The sequence below is a fragment of the Triticum urartu genome, unplaced genomic scaffold (assembly GCF_056163025.1).
Source record: "Triticum urartu cultivar PI428250 unplaced genomic scaffold, HENAU_Tu73 scaffold2, whole genome shotgun sequence".
Taxonomy (NCBI): domain Eukaryota; kingdom Viridiplantae; phylum Streptophyta; class Magnoliopsida; order Poales; family Poaceae; genus Triticum; species Triticum urartu.
Genome location: NW_028260368.1, coordinates 6548860 through 6562286, shown reverse-complemented (window position 1 = coordinate 6562286; position 13427 = coordinate 6548860). Strand labels below are relative to the sequence as shown.

Below are 13427 nucleotides of genomic sequence, written 5' to 3'. Positions count from 1 at the left end.
AATCCGAAGCATAAACAAAGACAGGGGTAATCTTTCGAAAAAGAACTTTACTTTCTAAAAAGTAAAAAAAAGTACCCGCGGAAATGTTCCAATTCCAAATAAAATAATTTCATTTAAAATAATTAAAGTAAAGGGTTTATTTTACCCTGAAACGGATATCTTTGTATCTTTTTTTCTTTTTTTTTATTTCTAACTCATATTTATGAGATAATAAAATATGGCAAAAGCTATACCAAAAATTGGTTCACGTAAGAAAGTGCGTATTGGTTTACGTAGGAATGCACGTTTTAGTTTACGGAAGAGTGCACGTAGAATAACAAAAGGGGTTATTCATGTTCAAGCTAGTTTCAACAATACCATTATAACTGTTACAGACCCACAAGGTCGGGTGGTTTTTTGGTCCTCGGCCGGTACTTGTGGATTCAAAAGCTCAAGAAAAGCATCACCCTATGCTGGTCAAAGAACAGCAGTAGATGCTATTCGTACAGTAGGTTTGCAACGAGCAGAAGTTATGGTAAAGGGCGCTGGTAGTGGAAGAGATGCCGCATTACGAGCCATTGCTAAAAGTGGTGTGCGATTAAGTTGTATACGCGATGTAACACCTATGCCGCATAATGGATGTCGACCGCCTAAAAAAAGACGTCTGTAAAAGAATTAACCCGCTTTCAACTTTCATTTCAAGAGAAATAAACGATTCAATGATAAAATAATAATACTAGTCTATTATGGTTCGAGAGGAGGTAGCAGGATCCACTCAAACACTACAGTGGAAGTGTGTTGAATCAAGAGTAGATAGTAAGCGCCTTTATTATGGTCGTTTCATTCTGTCCCCGCTTAGAAAAGGTCAAGCGGACACCGTCGGTATTGCCTTGCGAAGAGCTTTACTTGGAGAAATAGAAGGAACATGTATCACACGTGCAAAATTTGGGAGCGTGCCGCACGAGTATTCTACAATAGCAGGTATTGAAGAATCCGTACAAGAAATTTTACTAAATTTGAAAGAAATTGTATTGAGAAGTAATCTCTATGGAGTTAGAGACGCATCCATTTGCGTCAAAGGTCCTAGATACATAACTGCTCAAGATATCATCTTACCGCCTTCCGTAGAAATCGTTGATACGGCACAACCTATAGCTAACTTGACAGAGCCCATTGATTTCTGTATTGATTTACAGATCAAGAGAGATCGTGGATATCAGACAGAACTCAGAAAGAACTATCAAGATGGAAGTTATCCTATAGATGCTGTATCCATGCCTGTTCGAAATGTGAATTATAGTATTTTTTCTTGTGGGAATGGAAATGAAAAACACGAGATACTTTTTCTAGAAATATGGACTAATGGAAGTTTAACCCCTAAGGAAGCACTTTATGAGGCTTCTCGTAATTTGATTGATTTATTTCTTCCTTTTCTACACGCGGAGGAAGAGGGCGCTAGTTTCGAAGAAAATAAAAACAGGTTTACTCCACCCCTTTTTACTTTTCAAAAAAGATTAACTAATCTAAAGAAAAACAAAAAAGGAATTCCATTGAATTGTATTTTTATTGATCAATTAGAATTGACTTCTAGAACGTATAATTGTCTAAAAAGGGCCAATATACATACACTATTGGACCTTTTGAGTAAGACTGAAGAAGATCTTCTGAGAATTGACAGTTTTCGTATGGAAGATAGAAAACATATATGGGACACTCTAGAGAAGCATCTCCCAATTGATTTACTTAAGAATAAACTCTCGTTTTAAATCCATTGCAATTTTTTTTCTTCTTCTTTTTCGAGTTAGAATAAAAAGAAAACAATTTAGCATCTTTGGTACAATCTATATTTTCGCGAAATGGATCATAATAAAATGGATTTTAGGTATCTAGGGAAGATTCACTTGGAAGTAACTATTTCCTAGATACCTATGGTACTTCACGGTTGAATGAATCAAAAAATATCTAAAAAAGACCTAAAGTTAATGATTTATCAATGGGTAATGTTGCTCCAATACCTAACCAAAGAGCTACTACAGTACCGATTAAAAAAACGGTCGTAGCTACTGGGCGGCGAAATGGATTTTGGAATTTATTGACATTCTCTAGAAAAGGTACTGTCAATAAGCCTGTTGGCACAGAAACCATTAAAAGAACGCCCAATAACTTATTGGGTACCGTACGGAGTATTTGAAACACGGGAAAGAAGTACCACTCGGGTAATATTTCCAGAGGAGTTGCAAACGGATCTGCCGGTTCACCAATCATTGATGGCTCGAGAACCGCTAAACCTACATTACATGCAATAGTACCTAGAATTACTACTGGAAAAATATATAAAAGATCGTTGGGCCATGCGGGTTCCCCGTAATAATTATGTCCCATCCCTTTAGCTAATTTAGCTCTTAATACAGGATCATTTAAGTCTGGTTTCTTTGTTATTGGGATAGGTGAACTCTTTAGGATCCATCCCCCAAAGGAACCGGACATGAGAATTTATCATCATCCGGCTCGAGCAAGAGTGAAAGAAATAAGACCGCGGAAGATCCTTAATAGAATTAAGGTTTATAATGACTCAATGACTCTAGGCAAGAAAAGCTTTATCAGATTCTCTTTTCCGAAGTTGCACCTACAACTACTCATTGAAAATAATCCTATTCTTATGGGTAAATGCTCAATATCCAAGTGGGCTTACAAATTTGATCATGATCAATTGCTTTGTGGATTGTCTCATGTCTCTTGATTAGTTGGTATTTATCCCCTCAATATCGCAAGTTTCTTACCTCCAAACAAAATATTTACTTGTTACTAATAAAAAATCAAAAAGTTTAGCCTACATTCTTCCTTAGATCCCTTCTTTTACTCCGATAGTATTGCGGATCACAATCGATGCAAAGAAAATGAATGCATTTCCATACTATAATAAAAAGGTAAGTGTAATAAATAGAGAACTGGATCATGTCACATGACTTATTCCATTTCTACTCTATGGGATCTTACGGAGCCTGTTCATGGATGACATGGTTGCGGTATGATCATAGAAGATATTCTCCTCAAGTGAACCAGCCTATCCTTCCTAGGTAGGGGACTTACATGTTGATTGGATGCGGAGACACCTTTGGTTGTGAATTCTAATGTGGCAGATCCAATTCTTTATCTGCATGGCCAAATCAATAATTCAAGTCACACACTCCCATAATCCGCCTTTTTTCTTTCGTAAAATTAACTTCAACTATTTGTATTGTATAAAAATACTTTGGAGTTGAAGAGAAGTATCCAAATGACATGTGTTATTTTACAATAACCCATGCTTGTAGCAATGAAATACCAAAACCTACCCGATATGATATATGATAATTATAATTCTCTATGATATGCCTTCCCTATAAAGGACCCGAAATACCTTGCTTACGTATCATTGGAAAGTGCATTAACATAAATACGGCAGTAAGCAGAGGCAGTACAAAGGTATGTAAACTATAAAAACGAGTCAAAGTGGATTGGCCCACACTAGCACTTCCGCGTAATAACTCCACTAAAGGCGATCCTATTACCGGAATGGCGTCAGGTACACCTGTCACAATTTTGACTGCCCAATAGCCAATTTGATCCCAAGGCAAAGAATAACCAGTTACACCAAATGATGCAGTCAAAACAGCCAAAACCACACCTGTGACCCAAGTTAATTCGCGGGGTTTTTTAAATCCCCCTGTGAGATACACACGAAATACATGCAGGATCATCATTAAAACCATCATACTTGCTGACCATCGATGAACTGATCGGATTAACCAACCAAAGTTGGCCTCGGTCATTATGTATTGAACCGAGGAAAAAGCCTCTGTAACGGTTGGTCGGTAGTAAAAAGTCATAGCAAAACCGGTAGCGACTTGTACTAGAAAACAAGTAAGTGTAATTCCCCCTAAACAATAAAATATGTTGACATGGGGAGGAACATATTTACTAGTTATATCATCTGCAATTGCCTGAATCTCAAGACGTTCCTCAAACCAATCATATACTTTATTGAGATAGGTAACTAACCCGAGTCCCCCTCTAAGAGCCGTATATGAAAATTTCATCTCGTACGGCTCAAGCAGAAACACAAAAATTTTCAACGAATATTAGAAAAAAGGTTCAAAACTTCATCAGCCACTGAATTGGGTCGATTTGCCTTGAAGATATCAAATAAGAAAAATCCGGAATATCTTCTTTGTGATGATAATGCCAAAAAATCTCAAGTTGGCGCGTCTTTCTTTCTTCCTTTCCCTTATGTTGGTCATTAGAGGCTTCTTGACTTTTCTCTTCCCTATAAAGGATTTGTTTTTTTATGCGTAATATAGAAATTATCTTGTTGAGATCCTATGAATCAGTTCAATTAAAACCTTAGATTCATACTAGAGCCACGATGATTTAGTCTCAAGCTAAACAAAAGGCAAGGGTTCTTCGAATAAGAACCGCTTGATAATCATTTATTGAATCAGTGTAATGACTCGACAAAATCGAGAGAAAAAAAGTTGTCTTTTGGGCAAACAAAATTGGAAGGAAGAAAATTTCTTTTTTATTTTTATTTAAGAACTACTTGAATTTTTCAGTCTGGTTGCGAGGTCTTAATAGTGAGTATGAATCATAGTTCCATTTTTTTTTGATCCACTCTATCTATTTCGTGTTCCAGATACTAGAATAAATAATATCTGACGAATTAGAATCATCTTGATAGAGATAACAGGCCCTTTCTATGTATTATCAATAGGATCAATTCTAACAAGTCACACACTCATATTCCAGAGATACCGAAACAAAAAAATTCCGCGGTCGAACTACCATAATATCTAGAAATGTAGATCTTAAACTAGAAAGGCTTTTTTGGATGGAAAAACTCTGACTTCCTAGTTTTAGTTAGTAGAAACCTAATTGGTTAAAATTCCGTCCAGTAAAACGGAAGAATTATAAATTTCTAAAATGATAGATAGGAATATAGCGAATAAAGCCATTGCGATCCCCATAAAAGGAGTAGTCCCCCAACCCGGGGCGACTTTCCCATATTCCGAATTCAAGGGTTTCAGTAAACTACCTGCACCAGTTCGTTTTGGCCTAGGTTTAGAACTATCTTCAACGGTTTGTGTAGCCATAAATTCTATTTAATCATTGGTGTTGACTTTGTATACTATTCCGTTGTAGTTGTAAATACACGATCTTTTCGTAGATCCATTGTAATCTTGAAATTCTATAAAAATGGAAACAGCAACTTTAGTCGCCATCTCCATATCTGGTTTACTTGTAAGCTTTACTGGGTATGCCTTATATACCGCGTTTGGGCAACCCTCTCAACAATTAAGAGATCCATTCGAAGAACACGGAGACTAATTTAAGTAAGAAGTCTCCCAGATAGGGGGACTTCTTACTTAAATGAAATTATTTTATTCTTTTAGTTGGAGTTGGTGGAACCTTAGGTGGTTCTCGGAAGAAGATAGCGAAAAAAATTATCCCTAAAGTCGAAACTAAAAGGAACGTATAAACCAATGCTTCCATAGATTCGATCCTGGTTTATTTACAATTATAACTTCCACACCTATTCATTTGTCATTTGGGATAATTTCCCATATAAAGAAAGAAAAAGAGTCAAAGAAAGGATGGGAGATGTTTCCCATGTCAAATCAAAAAAGAGAGGTGAAAGATACTATAACAATGTGTATCAAACTGCCTGTTTCCTTGTAGTTGGATCTCCCACTTTTTGGAATGTTCCAAATTCCACTTGAGCATCCAAATCTGGATCAATACCAGCAAAAACATCTCGGAACAATGTTCTAGCGCCATGCCAAATGTGTCCGAAAAAGAAGAGCAAAGCAAAGGTAGCATGACCAAAAGTGAACCAACCCCTTGGACTGCTGCGAAAAACACCATCAGATTTCAAAGTAGCCCGGTCTAATTCAAAAATTTCCCCTAATTGAGAACGCCTCGCATATTTTTTTACAGTAGCAGGATCAGAATAACTTACTCCATTAAGTTCGCCACCATAGAACTCCACCGTTACACCTACTTGTTCAACACTATATTTGGATTCTGCTCTTCTAAAAGGAACGTCTGCTCTAACAATTCCCTCCTCATCTACCAAAACAACCGGAAATGTTTCAAAAAAAGTAGGCATACGGCGTACAAAAAGCTCACGTCCTTCTTTATCTCTAAAGACGGGATGTCCTAACCATCCAACAGCTATTCCATCCCCATTGTCCATTGAGCCTGCTCTGAATAATCCCCCTTTTGCCGGATTATTACCAATATAATCATAAAAGGCTAATTTTTCGGGAATTTTAGACCAAGCTTCTGATAAACTAAGATTTTCGGCTAAACCATTGCTAACTCTTCGATATATTTCTTGCTGAAAGTATCCCTGATCCCACTGATAACGAGTAGGCCCAAATAATTCGATTGGGGTCGTTGCTGACCCATACCACATAGTTCCAGCAACTACGAAAGCTGCAAAAAAAACAGCAGCGATACTACTGGAAAGTACAGTTTCAATATTGCCCATACGTAATCCTTTATATAGACGTTGAGGCGGACGGACACTAAGATGGAATAAGCCCGCTAATATACCCAATGTACCCGCAGCAATATGATGAGAAGCTATTCCCCCCGGAACAAAAGGATCAAAACCTTCTGCACCCCACGCTGGATTTACAGCTTGTACTTTTCCAGTTAGTCCATAAGGATCGGATACCCATATCCCAGGACCATACAAACCCGTTACATGAAATGCCCCAAAGCCAAAGCAAGCCACCCCTGCAAGAAATAAATGAATTCCAAAGATCTTGGGCAAATCCAAAGAGGGTTTTCCCGTCCGCTCATCAGAGAATATTTCTAGGTCCCAATATACCCAATGCCAGATCGCTGCCAAGAAACACAAGCCAGAAAACACAATATGCGTACCTGCCACACCTTCATAACTCCAAATACCCGGATTTGTTACAGTTCCTCCTGAAATACTCCAACCACCCCACGAATCCGTTATTCCTAAACGAGTCATGAAGGGAATTACGAACATACCTTGTCTCCACATTGGATCCAGAACAGGATCAGAGGGATCAAAAACTGCTAATTCGTATAAAGCCATTGAGCCAGCCCAACCAGAAACTAGAGCTGTGTGCATTATATGCACCGCAAGCAATCGACCCGGATCATTCAATACGACAGTATGAACACGATACCAAGGCAAACCCATGGAAATACCCCTTTAGCAAAGAAAAATAGACACGATGTCGCTTTATTTTATCGCATTGAAAAAGACTATCCATATCCTATGTACCTAACCCTTCTAGGGGATTCTGTGTCAGAAAGCGCGAATATTTATTTCATTCCATTAAAAATAAGAAGCCAATTCTGTTCATAAGAAGAAAGAGAAGCAGATCTATTCTATACTCGATAAGTGCCAATATGCAATGGGTAACTTGGCCAATTTGGAAAAAACGAAGAATAGATCGCTACCCCTCTTTGTTTAGCATTCAAATCACCCATTCCCTTTTCTTTATTCAATCTGTCTTACATTCCTTATATGTATAACCTTTCAATCTACGTATTAATAGAATCTATAATATTCATATAGAATAAGAATAAAAATTAAGACAATAAACTGCGGATTCTTTCTTTCTGTTCCATTCTTACGTTTCCATATTAAAGTGTGGTTTTCTTACTTAAATTTAATAATATTAATCTAATATGCCCATTGGTGTTCCAAAAGTACCTTACCGGATTCCTGGAGATGAAGAAGCGACTTGGGTTGACTTATACAATGTTATGTATCGAGAAAGGACACTTTTTTTAGGTCAAGAGATTCGTTGCGAGATCACGAATCATATTACAGGTCTCATGGTATATCTGAGTATAGAAGATGGAATTAGTGATATTTTTTTGTTTATAAACTCCCCAGGCGGGTGGCTAATCTCAGGAATGGCTATTTTTGATACGATGCAAACGGTGACACCAGATATATATACAATATGCCTCGGAATAGCCGCCTCCATGGCGTCCTTCATTCTGCTTGGAGGAGAACCCACCAAGCGTATAGCATTCCCTCACGCGAGGATTATGCTTCACCAACCTGCTAGTGCTTATTATCGGGCAAGGACACCAGAATTTTTACTAGAAGTAGAAGAGTTACACAAAGTTCGCGAAATGATCACAAGGGTTTATGCAGTAAGAACAGGCAAGCCTTTTTGGGTTGTATCCGAAGACATGGAAAGGGATGTTTTTATGTCAGCAGACGAAGCCAAAGCTTATGGACTTGTCGATATTGTAGGGGATGAAATGATTGACAAGCACTGCGATACTGATCCAGTGTGGTTTCCAGAAATGTTTAAGGATTGGTAGTGTCCGGATTTCTTGTAAAGTTATTTCACAGCTAAATTCGTGTTTTCCTCGATTTAATAGAAAATAGAAAGACTTCATGATGAGCAATCATCAGGTTAAGATGGATCTAAACCAATCCATTTTTTTCTATATACATACAACATGCCGACGGTTAAACAACTTATTAGAAACGCAAGACAGCCAATACGAAATGCTCGAAAAACGGCCGCGCTTAAAGGATGCCCTCAGCGTCGAGGAACATGTGCTAGGGTGTATGTGCGACTCGTTCAGATCATGACTTCAAACAAATATAAAAAAAATTGAAGTATCCATGATTAGTACCAATGAATAGGATATAGCTTCTCTATCCTAGATTTCTATGGTATATGGAATTTATGGTTTCCTTTGGTGCAAATCCAATTATCTAAATTGGAAATAAGAAGCAATTCTCCCATTGGTAGCAAATGGTTATCCATTAAGCGGAGGAAATAGTAATAAAAAGAAAAAGGCTTATGCTCCTTTATCTTAAAAGAACGGACTAACAGGGTCAGCTACTTAGCCAACTTTCATAATTAAATACCGTCACTGTATGGATAACTCTTATTGTGAAAAGAGCTATTTACTCTATAATGGATAGGTAGAGCCAAAGAATGTGGACTATACAAGTTCGCAATACCTTTTGATGAAAGAAAGGGCTCCGGTGTATAGAGAGGGCCTCACCGTTTAAAAGGGAACCATAGAAACGATGGAACCCACTATTTTTTTTAGTATTATTAGAATGAATTTGTTATTTCGTATAGAAATAACTGAACGGAGTGGAATAAAAAATCGTGGTTGGGAAGGTTACTATAGCAAAAGCCATTGGAATTAATATTTTATATATCGGAATAATTAGTTTTGTTATTAATGAGAAAAAGGGTGGCTAAAAGAAGAGAAATCATTAGTTATTCATTAAGGTTAATTTGATTCAATGACCAGAGTTCCGCGAGGATATATAGCCCGGAGACGACGAACAAAAATGCGTTCATTTGCCTCAAACTTTAGAGGGGCTCATTTAAGACTTAATCGAATGATTACCCAACAGGTAAAAAGAGCTTTTGTTTCCTCTCATCGAGATAGAGGTAGGCAAAAGAGGGATTTTCGTCGTTTGTGGATCACTCGGATAAACGCAGCAACGCGGGTATATAAAGTATTCGATAGTTATAGTAAATTAATACACAACCTGTACAAGAAGAAATTGATTCTTAATCGTAAAATGCTTGCACAAGTAGCTGTATCAAATCCAAATAATCTTTACACGATTTCCAATAAAATAAAGATCATCAATTAAAGGTATAAATAAAGTAATATACTGGAATAATAAAAGATGAATTCCCGGAGAGGGAACTCCGGGAAGATACAATAAATTAAGATTAAGTGGTAGGAATCAACGAGCTGGATTACTTTCTTTATAATATATATAGGTCTGGCCCTTTCGAATTCGAATAAAACATCAACAATCGGAACTTAAGTTCCGGTTGTTGTTTCTTAAATTTTGGTTGTTGTTTCTTAAGTTTCGATTGGAATTGTACTTTTGCGTTAATTGAGGAATATGTCTATTTTTTCTGGGTCTAGAACCTGTAATTATTGAAATTGACTGGGCTTGAAATTGCTTTTCGTTCTCATAGTTACGAAACGGTAAGAAAGATAAAATACGAGCCTGTTTTATAGCAAGAGTAATTAATCGTTGTTGTTTCAAGGTTAATCTATTTATTCGTCTCGATAATATTTTTCCTTGTTCACTAATAAATCTATTAATTAAACTCATGTTTCTATAATCAATTCGATCTCCCGGGCCAATCCGGGGACGCCTACGAAAAGGTTGTTTAGATTTACGAAAAGGTTGCTTGAATTTACGAAAAGTTTGCTTGGATTTACGAAAGGGTTGCTTGGATTTATTAAAAGTTTGCTTGGATTTACTAAAGGGTTGCTTAGATTTAAGAAAAGGTTGTTTAGATGTATACATGATTTATTCCTTATTTAAAATTTGAAAATTTGAAAATTCACTTCTTTATTTTATTAATTTAGGATCCAGAAGAAGTAGTTTTTCTTTGATCCATATCTTATTTGATTCATATTATAGTATATGAATACCCTCTATACATATGAAATAATATCTACCGGAAATCAGATGAGTTGATTTGTATTTTGTATTCTATACTATGTTTTCTTTATATATTAAATATGAAGTTCTTACTCTTTCTGTTGTTTGGAAAGATCAAACACACGATGTTCCTATTTCTTTATTTCGTGATGAGTCGTATGCTTGCGACAATAACGACAAAATTTTTTGAATTCTAATTGTCCGGGTGTATTGTGGCGATTCTTTTGAGTACTATATCTAGAAATCCCCGTCGATTCCTCATTGGCACCTTTTCGAACACAACTGATGCATTCCAAAATAACTCTGATTCTAACATCTTTTCCCTTGGCCATGAACCTCCTTTTCTTTTTGGATTGACTTAACTTAATTCTTCTACTTATTCTTTTATTCTTCTATTTTGAATCCGAAGAAGAAGAATAAAATTCATTAGAATAATTTTTTTTTATTCTTTAATTAAGTAATAAAAAATAGAGAAATAATTAAAGAATACAATCCTTGTCGAATTAGCAAAGATTTTGGTTCGAAATCCTTTCATTTAATTAGCCAGCCCCGCCTTTTCTATGCTCTGATTTCTGAGGCCTTATTTAGCTTGGGTACCCCTTTAAATTGAATTTCTATTTTCAAAAATGGGGTTTACCAAATTTTTAATGACTCTGAGGTTCAACCCAATCCATCTTTTCTTTCTTTTTCCTTCCGATACTAAAAAAAGATTGAAAAGGATCAAATTTTGTCATATCACGAAGAAATCTATCCCTCCCATAGCAATAACTAGAATTAAAAAAAAGGGAATGACAAAGCATCTGGGAATAAACGATTAATTTCTATCAATAAACCTGCTAAAGCACCAAACCATAGAGTACTTAGCACGGGTGCTACAGAGAGATATGTTTTTATATCCCGCATTGAAAATCCTCCTTCCTTGTTGGAATACATATATGATCATAAACTCTTGCCCAAGATTGTTATGCTATATATAAAATGAACCATATCGACGAAATTTTCCTATCCCTAAAAAAGAAAAAGATGACCCCTTCTTCCTATATATTACCAAGGAAAAGTAATCCTTCTTTTATAGGCGAAATTATATTGGATTTTATATGTATATAATTCCTTAATTATATGAGACCAAAAAGAAGAAATGACACGAGGGTTCTATATATAGATAGAGAAAGAAAGAAGAAGAAAATTATGATGTGGAAAAGAAGACAGGAATTGTGTACAATGGCATTGTACAACAATTTAATTTGGAAAAGGGATGTAGCGCAGCTTGGTAGCGCGTTTGTTTTGGGTACAAAATGTCACAGGTTCAAATCCTGTCATCCCTACCTATTACTTCTTTCTTCTTTATAGGCAGTAGCGACGAGATCAATTAAAGTAAAGTGGGTATAACTTGAATTTGTGGAGACTATACGTACGTGAGATACATTAGGAATAGAAAAAGATTTTCTTTTTGAATGAATGAAAGCGCTCTTAGTTCAGTTCGGTAGAACGCGGGTCTCCAAAACCCGATGTCGTAGGTTCAAATCCTACAGAGCGTGATTCCATCTATTTTATGTCGAAGCAGAGTAAAATAACTTAACAAAATTGAATTGTAACTCCAATTTCAATTTGACCTCCTCTCTGGTCTGGAGGAGGTCAATCAAAAAAAAAAAATGACTCAATCAAAGATCCAACTGATCCCCACGCCTGTATTGCAAATACGCAGTCACGAATAATCCCGCTAAAGTAATAGGAATTAGGCCTAAGACGATTCCAAATAGAAAAACTTCAATCATTTCGATTTGTTCGAGGGGATAAAAAAAGAGGTACGATCTATCCCTAAATAGTACTCTAAATTATCCACGAATCTCAATGACCAAGAAAAGAATTCCTAATTAGTCTGGAAAAGAGTCGTAGAATGCCAGGAATCCCAAAGAAAGATTTTTCTTTTCTGAATTATAATTATTCAGTCAATTCAAATAAGGCGTATCTTGTTCAAGCCAATAAATAGAGCTGGGGTTATAGTTAAAGCAGCCAGTAGAAAACCAAAATAACTAGTTAAAGTAAGCATGAAAGAGTTAAATTCCATTTATTTTTTTTTACTACACTACATATGTTGGTAAAGCATTTACCTAAGTTATGGAAAATTCATAATTCATCAGTTATTTTAGATAATACTAAAAAACAAGATAGAGTAAGATACAGAAGTGTAAAAGAAAGTGGATTCATCAGATGATACATGAGTCCCTAATTCCGAATCAAGAGATTTGTTGTGGAATTTGTCAATTGAGTAAAGTAATAATATTAAGAACTAGATCATCTAACCCCATTGAATGAAAAAAAGAAATTCAATTTTCAGGGAAATTTTTGAATAAGAGATAAATAAACAATTGAATTTGAAAAAAAAAACTTCTTTCTATTTTGGATAATTTCTTTTTCAATAGGACCCTCTTTTTGGAGTGAACGATCGAATATTCCCCTATTCCTTCTTATTTTAACTGATTGTATTCCATATGGAATAAGAGGAGAACAAAAGCATTCCACGACCTGCCAAGGGGCTGTTAAAAAAAAAAAAAAAAGAAAGCTCTTCCTTGAATTTACTTTATTTTTATTCCTTTTTCGAACTCCAACCAAAGTAGATTCGAAGACGAGTCACTTCAATTATCCTTTTAAGTTCTATTCTATCTTCTGTCTTTCCCTATTTCATCTCGTAAAGTTCCGCGCTCGCAGTTTGGTCAAGAAAGTTAGACCTAATCCAACAAACAATACAAGGATGAATTACGAATTATGAAAGGATAGATTTCACATATACTTGTCCTTGTATTGTGTCAGTATGAGAATATCCTTCCTAAATTATTTATCCAAACCTATTGATCATTAACTTAGATTTTCCCAAGATTTTGGCTGCTATTCCGAATTACTCTATTATTCCGAAGCCAATGAAAAGTAAGTAGAACCTACAAAAATGGGGTTTTCTATTGAT

General features: G+C 35.9%; 2 non-coding genes across 2 annotated transcripts; both read left to right on the top strand.

The window, feature by feature from the left end:
• Positions 1 to 11716: 11716 nt before the first annotated feature.
• On the top strand, positions 11717 to 11790 carry TRNAP-UGG (transfer RNA proline (anticodon UGG)). The gene has a single exon. It is a non-coding gene; the product is annotated as a tRNA-Pro (tRNA).
• A 139-nt stretch (positions 11791 to 11929) lies between these two features.
• TRNAW-CCA (transfer RNA tryptophan (anticodon CCA)) lies at positions 11930 to 12003 on the top strand. The gene has a single exon. It is a non-coding gene; the product is annotated as a tRNA-Trp (tRNA).
• The last annotated feature ends 1424 nt before the right edge of the window (positions 12004 to 13427 follow it).